Genomic DNA, 18,300 nt, shown 5'->3' with positions numbered 1-18,300 from the left:
CATGTCTTTCTTTGCCTGTGCTAGTTTGCTTGTAATCGGGGTTTTGGGGTTAAATTTTTTTATTATTTTTTTAGTTACAAATGTTTATTTTGGGGGGTTAAAAATGTTTTATTAGTTAAAAATAATTTTCTGGTTTGAAATAATTTTGGGTGGTGGCTAATCGTTTTTTAGTTACTTATGTTTTTTGGTGTTTCAAATAATTTTTTGGGTTACACGTCATTTTTTGGTCGCTTTTTGCTTACAAAATCGTTTCATAGGTTACAAATTGTTTTTTAGTTGCAAATCTTTTTTTTTCATTGCAAAGAAAATTGCAAACAACAAATAAATATTTGAAATTAAAAGAATATTTTCAAACAAAAACAATAAGTTTTCTGATTTTACATTTTTAGTCAGAAAATAATTTTTGGGGTAAAAATAATTTTTTTGAGTTGCAAAGTGTTTTTTTTGGTTACCAATCGCATTTTTTAGATGTTGAAAACTGTAAAATATATGTATGTATAAAAGCAAATTAGTTTCTTCGTTGAAAATTGTTTTTGGGTTAAAAAAATGCAATGCAAAAAAAATGGCAAAGAAATATTTTAAATCAAAATAATATTTTCTAACAAAAAAACAGTAAGTTTTCTGATTTTACATTTTTAGTCAAAAATAATTTTTGGGGTTGCAAAATCAGTTTTTTTTTGTTACCAAGACTATTTTTGGTGTGTTGAAAATAGTTGTTGTTTTTTTTTTGTTGCAAATATTTTTTTGGGTTAAAAATAGGTTTTGGTTACAAATCTTTTTTATAGTCGCAAATAGTTTTTTGCTTAAAAAAAAATAATTTTTTTTTAGGTGACAAATTGTTTTTTGGTTTCAAATAATTTTTTGGGGCTATGAATATTTTTTTTTTGTTGCGAAAAAATGGCAAACAAAAAACAGTAAGTTATCTGATTTGAAATGTTTAGTCACAAATAATTGTTGGGGTTGAAAATAATTTTTTAGGTTGCAAAATTATTATTATTTTTTTTTTACCAATAGTATTTTTGGGGTGTTGAAAATTGGTTTTGTTTTTTGTTGCAAATAGTTTTTTGGGTTAAAAATACGTTTTGGTTACAAATCTTTTTATAGTCGCAAATACTTTTTGCTTGAAAAAAAATGTTTTTGGGTGACAAATTGTTTTTTGGTTTCATATCATTTTTTGGGGTTATGAATTTTTTTTTGTTGCGAAAAAAATGGCAAACAAAAAACAGTAAGTTGTCGGATTTAACCTTTTTAGTCACAAATCATTTTTTGGGTTGAAAATCTTTTTGTGGGTTGCAAAATATGTTTTTTTTTTTTTTGTTACCAATCATATTTTTGGGGTGTTGAAAAATAATTTTTTGGGTTGCAAATTGTTTTAGGTTAAAATACAGTTTTTGGTTAAAAATATTTTTTATCGTTGCACATAGTTTTTTACTTACAAAATCGTTTTTAGGTTCCGAATTGTTTTTTGGTTGCAAATAATTTTGGGGTAAATGGATATTTTTTTTATGTAGCAAAAAATGGTAAACGTCATATAAAAATGTTTAGTTAAAATAATATTTTCAAACAAAAAGACAGTAAGTTTTTGGATTTCCCATTTTTAGTCACAACCTTCTTTTTTGGTTGCAAATCATTTTTTGGGGTTGCGAAATGTTTTTTTTGTTACCGATTATATTTTGGGGGGGTTGACAATAGTTTTTTGTTTTGGTTTAAAAAGTATTTTTTGGTTATAAATCTTTTTGGTCAGAAATTATTTTGCTTTTTTTTTTTGTTATATTTTAATACTCGTATTTCATGATACAAATAATTTTGGGGGGGGATTGAAAATCCTTTCTTGCTTACAAATATGTTTTGATTACAATTCATGTTTTAAGTTGCAATTAGCGTTTTATTTTATTTTTTCATAAAAATGTTTTTACTGTTACAAATCGTTTTTGTTTTTTGCTGTTGAAAATCATTTGGTTTGGGTTTTTTCTGTCGCAAAATTGTTCCTTACTTTGCGAAACATTTTGGAGCCGAAATGTTTTTGGTTACAAGTCTTTTATTTTGTTGCAAAAAATGTTTTGTTTACAAATCGTTTTTTGTAATTGCAACAAAAAAAAAAGCTACAAAATATCTTTGATAATAGCTTTTTTTTTGGTTGCAAATCCTGTTTTTTGGTTTTGACGCAACCTCAATCTTGTGGGCGGGGCCTCTTCTGAACAGTATACATTAGAAGCCTTTATATTGGTCAGTTTTCTCCCTCCAAACTGTTGAAATCACAAGTAGTTAGCAGCACGCCCATATATGGTCACGCCATTGTTGGGGAGACTTACCAATGAAAAGACTTGCAACATTTCTAATCCATTTTCTAGTTTGGTTGCATAAACAAGACAAATGTACAGTTTCTGCATTGTGGACGTACAGTTATGGGGTCTTTAAATTCTTGGTCAGCATTGTAGCTATAATTAGATGTTCTCCTTGAACCCATTTCCAAAATGCGGTTCCGGATGTCCCTAGGCCGCGCTTTGGACAACCCGCGATGAATGTGATGCTGAACCAGATAGCTGCACTTAATTGTCCCTGATGTTCTCGGTCGGGCCGCATTAATTCCCCAAATCCAATCCTGCCTCACGCCGGCCACGAAACAAGCGGTGAAAAAAAATAGCCGGCGTTGAGAGAGCGCACTTGCTACTTTAACCCGCCTTCTCCGGGTTATTTTGCAAGATAAATGAAAGCCCAGAAACAGATGACAGGTCCTTAGCTCAACTAGAAGATGCAATTAACCGGCAAATGAGGCCCGGCCCAGGTGCGCTGACCGTTTGGCATCTGGAGGAGACGGACGGGTAGCGCTCCTCGCCGAGCAATCTACGGGGCCACCAATCACACGTCCGGCTTTTCAACAATCCGGATGGTTCTTTTCTTTTTAGTCCCGGAGGACACGATGGCCACAGTTTCCGGAAACAATTTGAAATGTGGACTCGTCAAACCACAGAAGACTTTTAAATGTGATGGTTTAAATAAGGGGAGATGACGGCAGACTGACACTAGGGGACACTATGTTCAATAATAACAACAAGCAGCGATGGACGGGACCGACTTTTGCTGGTGTTTCCTGCCTCTACCCATTCAACATATCTTTACCTGCACATTACCTACCTTCCCTGCATCCTGGGGTCACACTGGTGCTTCTTTCTTTCACCCATACAGGCCGGTGCTTCCTGCCATCACCCAGACATCATATCTTTACCTGCACATTACCTCACCTTCTCTGTATCCTGGAGTCAAACTGGTGCCTCCTTCTTTCAACAAGTCAACATATCTTTACCTGCACATTACCTCACCTTCTCTGTATCCTGGAGTCGAACTGGTACCTCCTTCTTTCACCCGGTCAACATATATTTACCTGCACACTACCTACCTTCTCTGCATTGTGTGGTCACGCTGGTGCTTCCTGCTTTTAAGCGGCCATCTTGAGACGGCAGCAGCATCAGCGCAGAAAATCTTTGAAGGCTCATAAAATCAAAACCGGAGCAAAAACTCTTTGCGCAACTTTTAATCAGAAGGGTTCAATCTCTTTCCTGTGCGAGTTTGAAGCCGACACAACAAACGCGCTCAGAGGAGTTAATGTTTGAAAAAAGGTGAAGGGTTTTTACAAAACTTTTGTCTTGAAGGGGTAGTTGCCAACTTCCTGTTGATTTTTGCTGAAAAATGTAAATAATAAAATGTAGGTCTAAGTGAGACCTACATATAAGTTTTTGTTTCATGTCGTAGAGACAAGTTTTGTAAAAACCCTTCACCTTTTTTCAAACATTATCTCCTCTACGACATGGGGCTTCACGGTGGAAGAGGGGTTAGTGCGTCTGCCTCACAATACGAAGGTTCTGCAGTCCTGGGTTCAAATCCAGGTTCGGGATCTTTCTGTGTGGAGTTTGCATGTTCTCCCCGTGAATGCGTGGGTTCCCTCCGGGTACTCCGGCTTCCTCCCACTTCCAATGACATGCACCTGGGGATAGGTTGATTGGCAACACTAAATGGGCCCTAGTGTGTGAATGTGAGTGTGAATGTTGTCTGTCTATCTGTGTTGGCCCTGCGATGAGGTGGCGACTTGTCCAGGGTGTACCCTGCCTTCCGCCCGATTATAGCTGAGATAGGCGCCAGCGCCCCCCGCGACCGCGAAAGGGAATAAGCGGTAGAAAATGGATGGATGGATGTCTCTACGACATTCCTGCCGAGAGTTACAAGCAGTTTTGTCTGTGTTTTCTTACCAAAAAAGTTTTTAAGGGGTGCTAGAGCGCAATTTTGAGTTTTGGGGTTTTGTTTTTTATTAAATCGCATTTTTCACCAGTCCTGATGTGTGTGTCGAGTTTGGTGAGTTTTGAAGCATCTTAAGGGGTCAAATTACAGCTCAAAGAGGCAAAAATGACATTTTTTCGGAAACTTTTGTTTTGAAGGGGTTTTCGCCAACTTCCTGTTGATTTTTGCTGACGGGAGTCAGTGTATGAAATCTAGGTCTAAGTCAGACCTACATAGAAGTTTTTGTTTAATGTCTCTACGACATTCCTAACGGAAGTTACAAGCAGTTTTGTCTGTGTTTTTTTCCTAGGGGGCGCTAGAGCGCAATTTAGACTTTGGGTTTTGGTTTTTTGATTAGATCGCAATTTTTGCCAGTCCTGATGTGTGTGTTAAATTTGGTGAGTTTTGAAGCACGTTAAGGGGGTCACATTACAGCTCAAATAGGCGGCGGTATAATAATAATAAAACCTTAGAAATACAATAGGGTCCTCTGTCCCAAAGGGACATTCGGTGCTCAACAATACTAACAAATAAACTAAGGAAATGAAGTGTGACAAAACTCAAGAGTGTGTATGGTGTAAGACTTTGTGTCGAATTTAACTGAAGTGTGTGTTACCAAAGTGTTGAACGAGATACAAGGAAGTCCAGGGGGGAAGGCAGATGATCAGGGGCGAAAGAGAGGCGTAAGAGTCCAGGGGCGAGCAAGGAGTTGGGGAACGAGTGATGCAGTCAGAGGACCATCAGTCACAGGTGTGCAGGTTGTCTGGTCGTCCGCAGGCTTGTAGCTGCGTGGGCGTGCTGCTCCCAGCGCGGGCAGGGGCGTGTCGAAACGGGCTGTCAGCGGATCCTTTGGGTGATCCCGCACAGGAGGGAGACGCGGACTGCGCATGCGCCGCAACATGCATCAGTCCATCTTAGCCGGCGGCATTTCTGGGTGTTGTTGATAAATGGCTTTGTCTTTGCATATCCATCCATCCATCAATGTTCTTCCTCTCATCCGAGGTCAGGTTGCGGGGGATTAATTGATTGATCGATTTAAACTTTTATTATCAGTAGATTGCAGGGTACAGTACATATTCTGTACAATTGACCACTAAATGGTGACACCCGTTTTTCAGCTTGTTTATGTCGGGGCCCACGTTAATCAATTCATGGTAGCAGCCTAACCAGGGAAGCCCAGACTTTCCTCTCTCCAGCCACTTTGTCTAGCTCTTCCCAGGGAATCCCGAGGTTTTCCCAGGCCAGCCGGGAGACATAGTCTTCCCAACATGTCCTGGGTCTTCCCTGTGGCCTCCTACCGGTCAGACGTACCCTGACCAGATGCCTGAACCACCTCATCTGGCTACTCTCAATGTGGAAGAGCAGGGGTTTTACTTTGAGCTCCTCCCGGTTGGCAGAGTTTCTCACCTTATTTCTAAAGGGAGAGACCCAAAACTCATTTCGGCTGCTTGCACCCGTGATCTTATCCTTTCGGTCATGACCCAAAGCTCATGACCATAGGTGAGGATGGGAACGTAGATCGACCGGTAAATTGAGAGCTTTGCCTTCCGGCTCAGCTCCTTCTTCACCACAACGGATCGATACAGAGTCCACATTACTGAAGACGCCGCACCGATCCGCCTGTCGATCTCACGATCCACTCTTCCCTCACTCTTGAACAAGACGCCGAGGTACTTAAACTCCTCCACTTGGGGCAGGGTCTCCTTCCCAACCCGGAGATGGTACTCGACCCTTTTCCGGGCGAGAACCATGGACTCGAACCTGGAGGTGCTGATTCTCAACCCAGTCGGTTCACACTCGGCTGCGAACCGATCCAGTGAGAGCTGAAGATCCTGGCCAGATGAGACCATCAGGACCACATCGTCTGCAAAAAGCAGAGACCTAATCCTTCATCTACCAAACCGGATCCCTTCAACGCTTTGACTACGCCAAAAAAATACTGTCCATAACAGTTAGGAACAGAATCGGTGACCATGGGCAGCCTTGGCGGAGTCCAACCCTCACTGGAAACGTGTCCGACTTACTGCCGGCAATGCGGACCAAGTTCTGGCACTGATCATACAGGGAGCGAACCACCACAATCAGTCAGTCCGATACTCCACACTCTCTGAGCACTCCCTAAAGGATTTCCCGAGGGACACGGTCGAATGCCTTCTCCAAGTCCACAAAGCACATGTAGAGGTGCTGATTCTCATCCCAGTCGCTTCACACTCGGCCGCGAACCGATCCACTGAGAGCTGAAGATCCTGGCCAGATGAGGCCATCAGGACCACATCGTCTGCAAAAAAGCAGAGACCTGATCCTGCGGCCTCCGAACCGGATCCCCTCAACGCTCTGACTGCGCCTAGAAATTCTGTCCATAAAAGTTATGAACAGAATCAGTGACAAAGGGCAGCCTTGGGGGAGTCCAAAGGCTCTACTTAGTAAATGGCTTTGCATAGTAGAGTTTTAACTCGCACTTACAGATGTAGCGACAAACTGTAGTTACGGACAGTGGTTTTCTGAAGTGCTCCTGAGCCCATGTGGTGATATCCTTTACACACTGATTGTTACGCGCTGCGGGGGAAGGAGACGACACCCCGGCAGGAATCAGGTCAATAGGTTTCTTGATGGGATGTGTATGCTACTCTAGCCTCTAACCTACTCAGTGGCCTAATGGTTAGAGTGTCCGCCCTGAGATCGGTAGGTTGTGAGTTCAAACCCCGACCGGGTCATACCAAAGACTATAAAAATGGGACCCGTTGCCTCCCTGCTTGGCACTCGGCATCAAGGGTTGGAATTGGGGGTTAAATCACTATAAATGATTCCCGGGCGCGGCCATCGCTGCTGCTCACTACTCCCCTCGCTTCCCAGGGGGTGATCAAAGGTGATGGGTCAAATGCAGAAAATAATTTCGCCACACCTAGTGTGTGACAAGACACTTTACTTTATCCATCCATCCATCCATCCATTTTCTACCGCTTATTCCCTTTTGAGGTCGCGGGGGGCGCTGGCGCCTATCTCAGCTACAATCGGGCGGAAGGCAGGGTACACCCTGGACAAGTCGCCACCTCATCGCAGGGCCCACTTTACTTTAACATTTGAAATTTAAGTGACAGGTGCAAGTGAATCATATTTATATAGCGCTTTTCTCCAGGGACTCAAAGCGCTTTACGTAGTGAAACCCAATATCTAAGTTACATTTAAACCAGTGTGGGTGGCACTGGGAGCAGGTGGGTAAAGTGCCTTGCCCAAGGACACAACGGCAGTGACTGGGATGGCGGAAGCGGGGATCAAACCTGGAACCCTCAAGTTGCTGGCACGGCCGCTCTACCAACCGAGCTATACCGCCCTAATGTATGTGTAGAATTAATCATGTGCAAGTTGGACTAATCCTTCGTCAGACCAAAGGGGCGAGGCGAGAAGGCAGACCGTGGGCAGGCAAGCGGTCGGGGGCTGGAGAGAAGCAACGAGGTCCGTGTCCATGCAGGGGTCGAGGATCGAGGAAGGCAGTCCGGATTACAGAGGGAAGTCGAGGCACACAGCTCGATCACGGGGGACAGGGGACTACAAAGGACATAAGACAGAGAAACAGGGGAGGCACAGACCTACTCAGTGGCCTAGTGGTTAGACTGTCCGCCCTGAGATCGGTATGTTGTGAGTTCAAACCCCAGCCGAGTCATACCAAAGACTATTAAAATGGGAGCCATTGCCTCCCTGCTTGGCACTCAGCATCAAGGGTTGGAATTGGGGGTTGAATCACCATAAATGATTCCCAGGCGCGGCACTGCTGCTGCTCACTGCTCCCCTCACCTCCCATTGGGTGATTAAGGGGATTAGTTTAAATGCAGAGGACAAATTTCACCACACTTAGTGTGTGTGTGACAACCATTGGTACTTTAACTTTACTTTAACTTTAAAAACGCGGGAGGGAAGCCAAAGACGGGATGCTTACTACGAGAGTGAACTATGTTGTTTGTTTGTTTTTTTTTCATAAAGAAATACAATCATGTGTGCTTAGGGACTGTATTCCTGCAGACTGTATTGATATTTTTTTTTTTTTAAATGAATGATACAGCAGAGGATTGGGAGAATATCATGTGGTCAGATGAAACCAAAATAGAACTTTTTGGTATGAACTCAACTGGTCGTGTTTGGAGGAAGAAGAATACTGAGTTGCATCCCAAGAACACCATATCTACTGTGAAGCATGGAGGTGGAAACATCATGCTTTGGGGCTGTTTTTCTGCTAAGGGGACAGGACGATTGATCCGTTTTAAAGAAAGAAGGAATGGGGCCATGTATCGTGAGATTTTGAGCCAAAACCTCCTTCCGTCAGTGAGAGCTTGGAAGATAAAACATACTAAATGTGTATTGATATATATTGGTATATAATGTATATTTTGTGTTTTTATGTTGATTTAATATTTTAAAAAAAATTTAATATTTTTTGTGCGTCCCGGTACAAATCCGTACCGGTCCGTGGTCCGGTGGTTGGGGACCATTGATATAAATGTTAATAATAATCTATTATTTATGAATTAATATATTAATATTCAATTAATTAATCTATCTAATAATACTATCTAAACACCTGATTATCTTGATTAGATAATCAGGCCCAGCTGGGCAATCTACTCACCTCCCGATGGCATCAAGGCCAGGCTGTGCACACCCCACTCCTGCAAGAGGTGGACCGACCACAGTTGGTAATCGCCATCAGTGTGTGAATGGGGCGGCATAGCTCGTTTGGTAGAGGGTTGCAGGTTCGATTCCTGCTTCCGCCATCCTAGTCACTGCTGTTGTGTCCTTGGGCTGGACACTTTACCCACCTGCTCCCAGTGCCACCCACACTGCTTTAAAATTAACTTAGATATGGGGTTTCACTATGTAAAGCGCTTTAAGTCACTAGAGAAAAGCGCTATATAAAAACATAATTCACGTGGAAATAGTGTCAAAGCGCTTTGAGCGACCAAATGTTCTCCCCTTCCAATATGTAAAAAAAAAAAAAACGCGCATTTCTTCCATACTTCCTTACGAACGTGAGCTGTGTCTTTTGAAGTGAAGTGAATTATATTTATATAGCGCTTTTCTCAAGTGACTCAAAGCGCTTTACATAGTGACACCCCAATATCTAAGTTACATTTAAACCAGTGTGGGGCGCACTGGGAGCAGGTGGGTAAAGTGTCTTGCCCAAGGACACAACGGCAGTGACTAGGATGGCACAAGTGGGAATCGAACCTGCAACCCTCAATTTGCTGACACGGCTGCTCTACCAACCGAGCTATGCCGTTTTGGAACATCAATGTGACGTCTGGGTGGCATCGTGGCGTTTGTTTGCGTTCTCGTGGTGCAGCAGAGATGGAACACAGCGTTAAGGTAGGAATGATGATTTATTCCTAACTACAAAAACAAACTAATAACAGAAATACTGGCACATAGGCACTAAAGACAAAAAAAAACAGAACCAGCGTGGAAGCTTGAATGAACTGAAAGCGCTAGTATATAAACTCGGGACAAGTAAACAAACAAAATAGCATGGAAGCTAATAGGGTGAATAAAAGATAGTTACCACAATGCGGGAAGATCGATGTCACTTGTTGCGTGTAGCAAACTATAGTCCGAGCCCGAATGTAAAAAAAGGGCGGTCTTAAATAAGGAGATAACTAATCGAGTCAGGTGCGTGACGACCAACCAGAATCAGGTGACACTGAATGAGTTACCCTGACGACAGAAAACCAAACAGGAAGTGCCACCGGGAACCAAAGACGTTGAATGCAACACAGGATGATAATAAAACAGAAACAAAACCAGAATGTGGACCATGACAATCAAGCTTTTCAAATCTGAGAAAACATAATTTTGTTTGACCACTTCATTAAAAAATGTCCAATAAAGCTGCTTTTAATATTAGCATTAGTTCTTTTTTTGGGGGTTTGACATGGAAATTCCAAGCCGTATCGTCCGTTGAAAAAGTCCCTCCCGCCCCCCTCCGACCCCCGGTTCTTTGGTTCTGCGGCGCGATCCGTCTCTATTAGAATAATCCGCACCATTACTCTCCACTTACCAGACGTTGAAGGCCGCAGAAAGCCTTCCTAATTGCTTTAACATTTAACAATTCGGCGAGTCAAGTCTGTAAAAACAAGCCATAAAAAAAAAGTCCTTCTTTGTGTCTCGGGTCCACGTTGGGGTGTGGAGATTGATGGCGGCGGCAGAGCGTCGGAGGTCTTAGGGGCTTTTTTCTGCATGCCTCCATTTGTTTTGCACATTACTGACGCCGGCCTTAATGTCCCCCCGAGATGCAAAGATGGCGCTGTTCTCCCGTTTTCAGGCTTCATTTACTTTGCTCCTCGGAGACGCAGGCTGACACGCAGACCCCAGCGGCTCTCCGGAGGAAGGACTACCGACGCTGAGAGGAAACGTGCTTGTGCACACCGCTAACGACGCCACTAAATGGACACGATTATCGTCTTACCTTTTCTTAGCTTAACGTTAACGACGTCGCCACGAGCATTTGTGTTGAAGTTCTAACAAAGATCCTCTATATGACAGGAAGGCTCTTCTGTAAAATTGTACTCAAAGATCATCAATATGAGAGGAGGGTTCTTCCAATAACTATTTACTGTAAAGTTCTACTCTAGTATCCTCTATACGACAGAGCTGTTTTTAACTATTTCGTGCGAAATTATACTCAAAGATCATCTATATGACATGAGCACTCTGCTGTTGTTACCTTTTGAATGTAGAATTCAAAAGGACCATGTTAGGACCGTGTGGGGACTGTGTAGGGACTGTGTGAGGACTGTGTGAGGACCATGTTAAGACCGTGTGAGAACCATGCTAGGACTGTGTGAGGACCATGTTAGGACCGTGTGAGGACCATGTTAGGACAGTGTGAGTACCATGCTAGGACTGTGTGAGGACCGTGTGAGGACCATGTTAGGACTGTGTGAGGACCATGTTAGGACCGTGTGAGGACCATGTTAGGACTGTGTGAGGACCATGTTAGGACTGTGTGAGAACCATGTTAGGACCGTGTGAGGACCATGTTAGGACTGTGTGAGGACCATGTTAGGACTGTGTGAGGACCATGTTAGGACCGTGTGAGGACCATGTTAGGACCGTGTGAGGACCATGTTAGGACCGTGTGAGGACCATGTTAGGACTGTGTAAGGACCATGCTAGGACCGTGTGAGGACCATGTTAGGACAGTGTGAGTACCATGCTAGGACTGTGTGAGGACCGTGTGAGGACCATGTTAGGACTGTGTGAGGACCATGTTAGGACCGTGTGAGGACCATGTTAGGACTGTGTGAGGACCATGTTAGGACTGTGTGAGAACCATGTTAGGACTGTGTGAGGACCATGTTAGGACCGTGTGAGGACCATGTTAGGACAGTGTGAGTACCATGCTAGGACTGTGTGAGGACCATGTTAGGACCGTGTGAGGACCATGTTAGGACAGTGTGAGTACCATGCTAGGACTGTGTGAGGACCATGTTAGGACTGTGTGAGGACCATGTTAAGACCGTGTGAGAACCATGCTAGGACTGTGTGAGGACCATGTTAGGACCGTGTGAGGACCATGTTAGGACAGTGTGAGTACCATGCTAGGACTGTGTGAGGACCGTGTGAGGACCATGTTAGGACCATGTTAGGACCGTGTGAGGACCATGTTAGGACTGTGTGAGGACCATGTTAGGACTGTGTGAGAACCATGTTAGGACCGTGTGAGGACCATGTTAGGACTGTGTGAGGACCATGTTAGGACTGTGTGAGGACCATGTTAGGACCGTGTGAGGACCATGTTAGGACCGTGTGAGGACCATGTTAGGACCGTGTGAGGACCATGTTAGGACTGTGTAAGGACCATGCTAGGACCATGTTAGGACCGTGTGAGGACCATGTTAGGAGCATGTGAGGACCGTGTGCGGATTGTGTGAGTACCATGCTAGGACCGTGTGAGGACCTTACTCGGACCGTGTGAAGATCATGTTGGGACCGTGTGAGGATCGTGTAAGGACTATGCTCGGAGTGTGTGAGGACCATGTTAGGACCGTGTGAGGATTGGTGAGAACCACACTAAGCTCGTGCGGAGACTGCGTAGAGACCGTGTGAGGACCATGTTAGGACCGTACTCGGACTGTGTGAGGACCATGTTAGGACCGTGTGAGGACCATGTTAGGACCGTGGAGGACTGTGTGAGTACCATGTTAGGACCGTGTAATGACCGTGCTCAGACTGTGTGAGGACCATGTTAGGACCGTGGAGGACAGTATGAGTACCATGCTAGGACCGTGTGAGGACCATGCTCGGACCGTGTGAGGACTGTGTGAGTACCATGTGAGGACTGTGTGAGTACCATGTTAGGACCGTGTGAGTACCATGTTAGGACCGTGTGAGGACTGTGTGAGTACCATGTTAGGACCGTGTAAGGACTGTGTGAGTACCATGTGAGGACTGTGTGAGTACCATGTTAGGACCGTGTGAGTACCATGTTAGGACCGTGCTCGGACTGTGTGAGGACCATGTTAGGACCGTGCTCGGACTGTGTGAGGACCATGTTAGGACCGTGGAGGACTGTATGAGTACCATGCTAGGACTGTGTGAGGACTGTGTGAATACCATGTTAGGACCGTGTGAGGACTGTGTGAGTACCATGCTAGGACCGTGTGAGGACTGTGTGAATACCATGTTAGGACCGTGTGAGGACTGTGTGAATACCATGTTAGGACCGTGTGAGGACTGTGTGAATACCATGTTAGGACCGTGTGAGGACTGTGTGAATACCATGTTAGGACCGTGTGAGGACTGTGTGAATACCATGTTAGGACCGTGTGAGGACTGTGTGAATACCATGTTAGGACCGTGTGAGGACTGTGTGAATACCATGTTAGGACCGTGTGAGGACTGTGTGAGTACCATGTTAGGACCGTGTGAGTACCATGTTAGGACCGTGTGAGTACCATGTTAGGACCGTGCTCGGACTGTGTGAGGACCATGTTAGGACCGTGGAGGACTGTATGAGTACCATGCTAGGACCGTGTGAGGACTGTGTGAATACCATGTTAGGACCGTGTGAGGACTGTGTGAGTACCATGCTAGGACCGTGTGAGGACTGTGTGAATACCATGTTAGGACCGTGTGAGGACTGTGTGAATACCATGTTAGGACCGTGTGAGGACTGTGTGAATACCATGTTAGGACCGTGTGAGGACTGTGTGAGTACCATGTTAGGACCGTGTGAGTACCATGCTAGGACCGTCTGAACATCATGTTAGGACTGTGTGAGGACCATGTTAGGACCGTGTGAGGACCATGTTAGGACCGTGTGAGGACCATGTTAGGAGCATGTGAGGACCGTGTGCGGATTGTGTGAGTACCATGCTAGGACCGTGTGAGGACCTTACTCGGACCGTGTGAAGATCATGTTGGGACCGTGTGAGGATCGTGTAAGGACTATGCTCGGAGTGTGTGAGGACCATGTTAGGACCGTGTGAGGATTGGTGAGAACCACACTAAGCTCGTGCGGAGACTGCGTAGAGACCGTGTGAGGACCATGTTAGGACCGTACTCGGACTGTGTGAGGACCATGTTAGGACCGTGTGAGGACCATGTTAGGACCGTGGAGGACTGTGTGAGTACCATGTTAGGACCGTGTAATGACCGTGCTCAGACTGTGTGAGGACCATGTTAGGACCGTGGAGGACAGTATGAGTACCATGCTAGGACCGTGTGAGGACCATGCTCGGACCGTGTGAGGACTGTGTGAGTACCATGTGAGGACTGTGTGAGTACCATGTTAGGACCGTGTGAGTACCATGTTAGGACCGTGTGAGGACTGTGTGAGTACCATGTTAGGACCGTGTAAGGACCGTGCTCGGACTGTGTGAGGACCATGTTAGGACCGTGCTCGGACTGTGTGAGGACCATGTTAGGACCGTGGAGGACTGTATGAGTACCATGCTAGGACCGTGTGAGGACTGTGTGAATACCATGTTAGGACCGTGTGAGGACTGTGTGAGTACCATGCTAGGACCGTGTGAGGACTGTGTGAATACCATGTTAGGACCGTGTGAGGACTGTGTGAATACCATGTTAGGACCGTGTGAGGACTGTGTGAATACCATGTTAGGACCGTGTGAGGACTGTGTGAATACCATGTTAGGACCGTGTGAGGACTGTGTGAATACCATGTTAGGACCGTGTGAGGACTGTGTGAATACCATGTTAGGACCGTGTGAGGACTGTGTGAGTACCATGTTAGGACCGTGTGAGTACCATGTTAGGACCGTGTGAGTACCATGTTAGGACCGTGCTCGGACTGTGTGAGGACCATGTTAGGACCGTGGAGGACTGTATGAGTACCATGCTAGGACCGTGTGAGGACTGTGTGAATACCATGTTAGGACCGTGTGAGGACTGTGTGAGTACCATGCTAGGACCGTGTGAGGACTGTGTGAGTACCATGCTAGGACCGTGTGAGGACTGTGTGAATACCATGTTAGGACCGTGTGAGGACTGTGTGAATACCATGTTAGGACCGTGTGAGGACTGTGTGAATACCATGTTAGGACCGTGTGAGGACTGTGTGAATACCATGTTAGGACCGTGTGAGGACTGTGTGAGTACCATGTTAGGACCGTGTGAGTACCATGCTAGGACCGTCTGAACATCATGTTGGGACCGTGTGAGGACCGTGCAAGGACCATGCTCGGAGTGTGTGAGGACCATGTTATGACTGTGTGAGGTCTGTGTGAGTACCATGCTAGAACCGTGTGAGGACCGTGTGAGAACCAAGCTAGGATCTTGCGGAGACTGCGTAGAGACCGTGTGAGGACCATGTTAGGACTGTGTGAGTACCATGCTAAGACCGTGTGAGGACCATGTTAGGACTTTGTGAGGACCATGTTAGGACCGTGTGAGGACTGTGTGAGTACCATGCTAGGACCCGTGTGAGGACCATGTTAGAACCGTGTGAGGACCGTGTAAGGACCATGCTCGGACCGTGTAAGGACCATGTTAGGATTGTGTGAGGACTGTGTGAGAACCAAGCTAGGATCGTGCGGAGACTGCGTAGAGACTGTGTGAGGACCATGTAAATACCATGCTCGGACTGTGTGAGGTCCATGTTAGGACCGTGTAAGGACCATGCTCGGACTGTGTGAGGAACATGTTTGGACCGTGTAAGGACCATGCTCGGACCGTGTAAGGACCATGTTAGGATTGTGTGAGGACTGTGTGAGAACCAAGCTAGGATCGTGCGGAGACTGCGTAGAGACCGTGTGAGGACCATGTTAGGACCGTGTGAGGACCCTGTGAGGACCAAGCTAGGACCGTGCGGAGACCGCGTAGAGACCGTGTGAGGACTCGTACCGAGTAAAACCCTCACGACGAACGAATCCCCTGTTTTATTCAGTTACAACCCTAATTACCATTCCTCACCGAGGGTTCCCCGGTGCGCTGACGGACAGGGAGGGCGGGCTAGTAAATGTCAAGTACATGTAGCGGAGCGCACGCGCCTTATTAAAAAGTTGTCACCGGCAGAGAAGACGCTAACAGGATGGACCAGACGTGATGAGGATTTATTACCCGCTGCCAGATCCACTAAATGCAAGTCTTGCGCTCTTAAAATAAATCACTTGGGTGTGTGTGTGTATGTGTGTGTGTGTGTGTGTCGCCGCAGAGGACGTTGTTTGTGTTGCTTTCTGACGTGTGTTTAAATGGAACAATCAAGAGTAAATTCGGTCCCCGCAGGTTCCTCTCACCTTACTGTCGTTTAATTGCCGTCATTATCAATCAACTCGGAGCCTGTTCGCCGCTCGCTAAGAAAAGGCGGCGGTAATCAGCGGCGCCGCCGGAGAGGCGCCACCTGCTTTCATTTTTGGGGGAGGAACAAAGCCTCGACGCAGATTTGCATATTGACGCACAGGAAGTCACGCTCCGAGTCGTCGCCCCCGCCAAAATAAATCTTTTATAGTTCCTGGAACCCAATTTTAAGAAGTGCAGACCTTTATATTTACCAATGTAGTTTTTATCATTTTAATATTTTAAATTATTCATATATAAATTGTTGTAATCACTTTTCACACAAATAAATAAATAATCATAAAAACTGAATATTTTATTCATTCATTATTTTTTTTTTAATAACTGGCAGTGAAGTGAATTATATTTATATAGCGCTTTTCTCTAGTGACTCAAAGCGCTTTACATAGTGAAACCCGATATCGAATTAATTTAAAGCCTCTTCTCACTCCTGCGCTTACCAAAGACATGCGGTAAAAGTAAGCATGCGCTAATTATTTTAAAACCTCTTCTCACTCCGACACTTACCAAAGGCATGCGGTAAAAAAATTTGAGCGTGAAGTAAGGATACCATCGCGAAAAGCACATTTAATAAAAAAAAAAAAAAACAAAGCCTCGACGCAGATTTGCATATTGACGCGTGGGAAGTCGCCCTCCAAGTCGTCGCCCCCGCCAAAATAAATCTTTTATAGTTCCTGGAACCCAATTTTAAGAAGTGCAGACCTTTATATTTACCAATATAGTTTTTATAATTTTTATATTTTAAATTATTCATATATAAATTGTTGTAATCACTTTTCACACAAATAAATAAATAATCATACATACTGAATATTTTATTCATTCATTTTTTTTTTAATAACTGGCAGTGAAGTGAATTATATTTATATAGCGCTTTTCTCTAGTGACTCAAAGCGCTTTACATAGTGAAACCCGATATCTAATTAATTTAAAGCCTCTACTCACTCCTGCGCTTACCAAAGACATGCGGTAAAAGTAAGCATGCGTTAATTATTTTAAAACCTCTTCTCACTCCGACACTTACCAAAGGCATGCGGTAAAAAATTTGAGCGTGAAGTAAGGATACCATCGCGAAAAGCACATTTAATAAAAAAAAAAAAACAAAGCCTCGACGCAGATTTGCATATTGACGTGCGGGAAGTCGCCCTCCGAGTCGTCGCCGCCGCCAAAATAAATCTTTTATAGTTCCTGGAACCCAACGGGCGATTTTAAGAAGTGCAGACCTTTATATCTACCAATGTAGTTTTTATCATTTTAATATTTTAAATTATTCATATATAAATTGTTGTAATCACTTTTCACACAAATGAATAAATAATCATAAAAACTGAATATTTTATTCATTCATTTTTTTTTAATAACTGGCAGTGAAGTGAATTATATTTATATAGCGCTTTTCTCTAGTGACTCAAAGCGCTTTACATAGTGAAACCCGATATCGAATTGATTTAAAGCCTCTTCTCACTCCTGCGCTTACCAAAAACATGCGGTAAAAGTAAGCATGCGCTAATTATTTTAAAACCTCTTCTCACTCCGACACTTACCAAAGGCATGCGGTAAAACAATTTGAGCGTGAAGTAAGGATACCATCGCGAAAAGCACATTTAATAACAAAAAAAAACAAAAACGTTATGGTCTTACCTTTACTTAGAAATGAAGTCCATGCACAGTTCCTTCTAAACAAAAGAATCGATAACTTGTTTATAGAAATCTTCCTTATCTTCCTTCAGCACAGATGGGGGTGGGGGTTGCCCACATATGTGGTCCTCTCCAAGGTTCTCATAGTCCTCATTGTCACCGACGTCCCACTGGGTGTGAGTTTTCCTTGCCCTTATGTGGGCCTACCGAGGATGTGGTAGTGGTTTGTGCAGCCCTTTGAGACACTAGTGATTTAGGGCTATATAAATGAACATTGATTGATGAATGAACATTGATTTAAAGCAGTGTGGGTGGCACTGGGAGCAGGTGGGTAAAGTGTCTTGCCCAAGGACACAACGGCAGTGACTAAGATGGCGGAAGTGGGAATCGAACTTGCAACCCGCAAGTTGCTGGCACGGCCACTCTACCAACCGAGCTATACCGCCCGGTATGGTGTGGTATCGTCATATGATGCAATTGGGGGGGGGGGTTGCCCACATATGCGGTCCTCTCCAAGGTTTCTCCAACGTCCCACTGGGGTGAGTTTTTCCTTGCCCTTATGTAGGCTCCGTGTTTCGGGCC

Source organism: Nerophis ophidion, linkage group LG02 (assembly GCF_033978795.1).
Source record: "Nerophis ophidion isolate RoL-2023_Sa linkage group LG02, RoL_Noph_v1.0, whole genome shotgun sequence".
Classification (NCBI taxonomy): domain Eukaryota; kingdom Metazoa; phylum Chordata; class Actinopteri; order Syngnathiformes; family Syngnathidae; genus Nerophis; species Nerophis ophidion.
The sequence above is the reverse complement of the archived record's forward strand: the minus strand, read 5'-3'. Positions refer to the sequence as shown.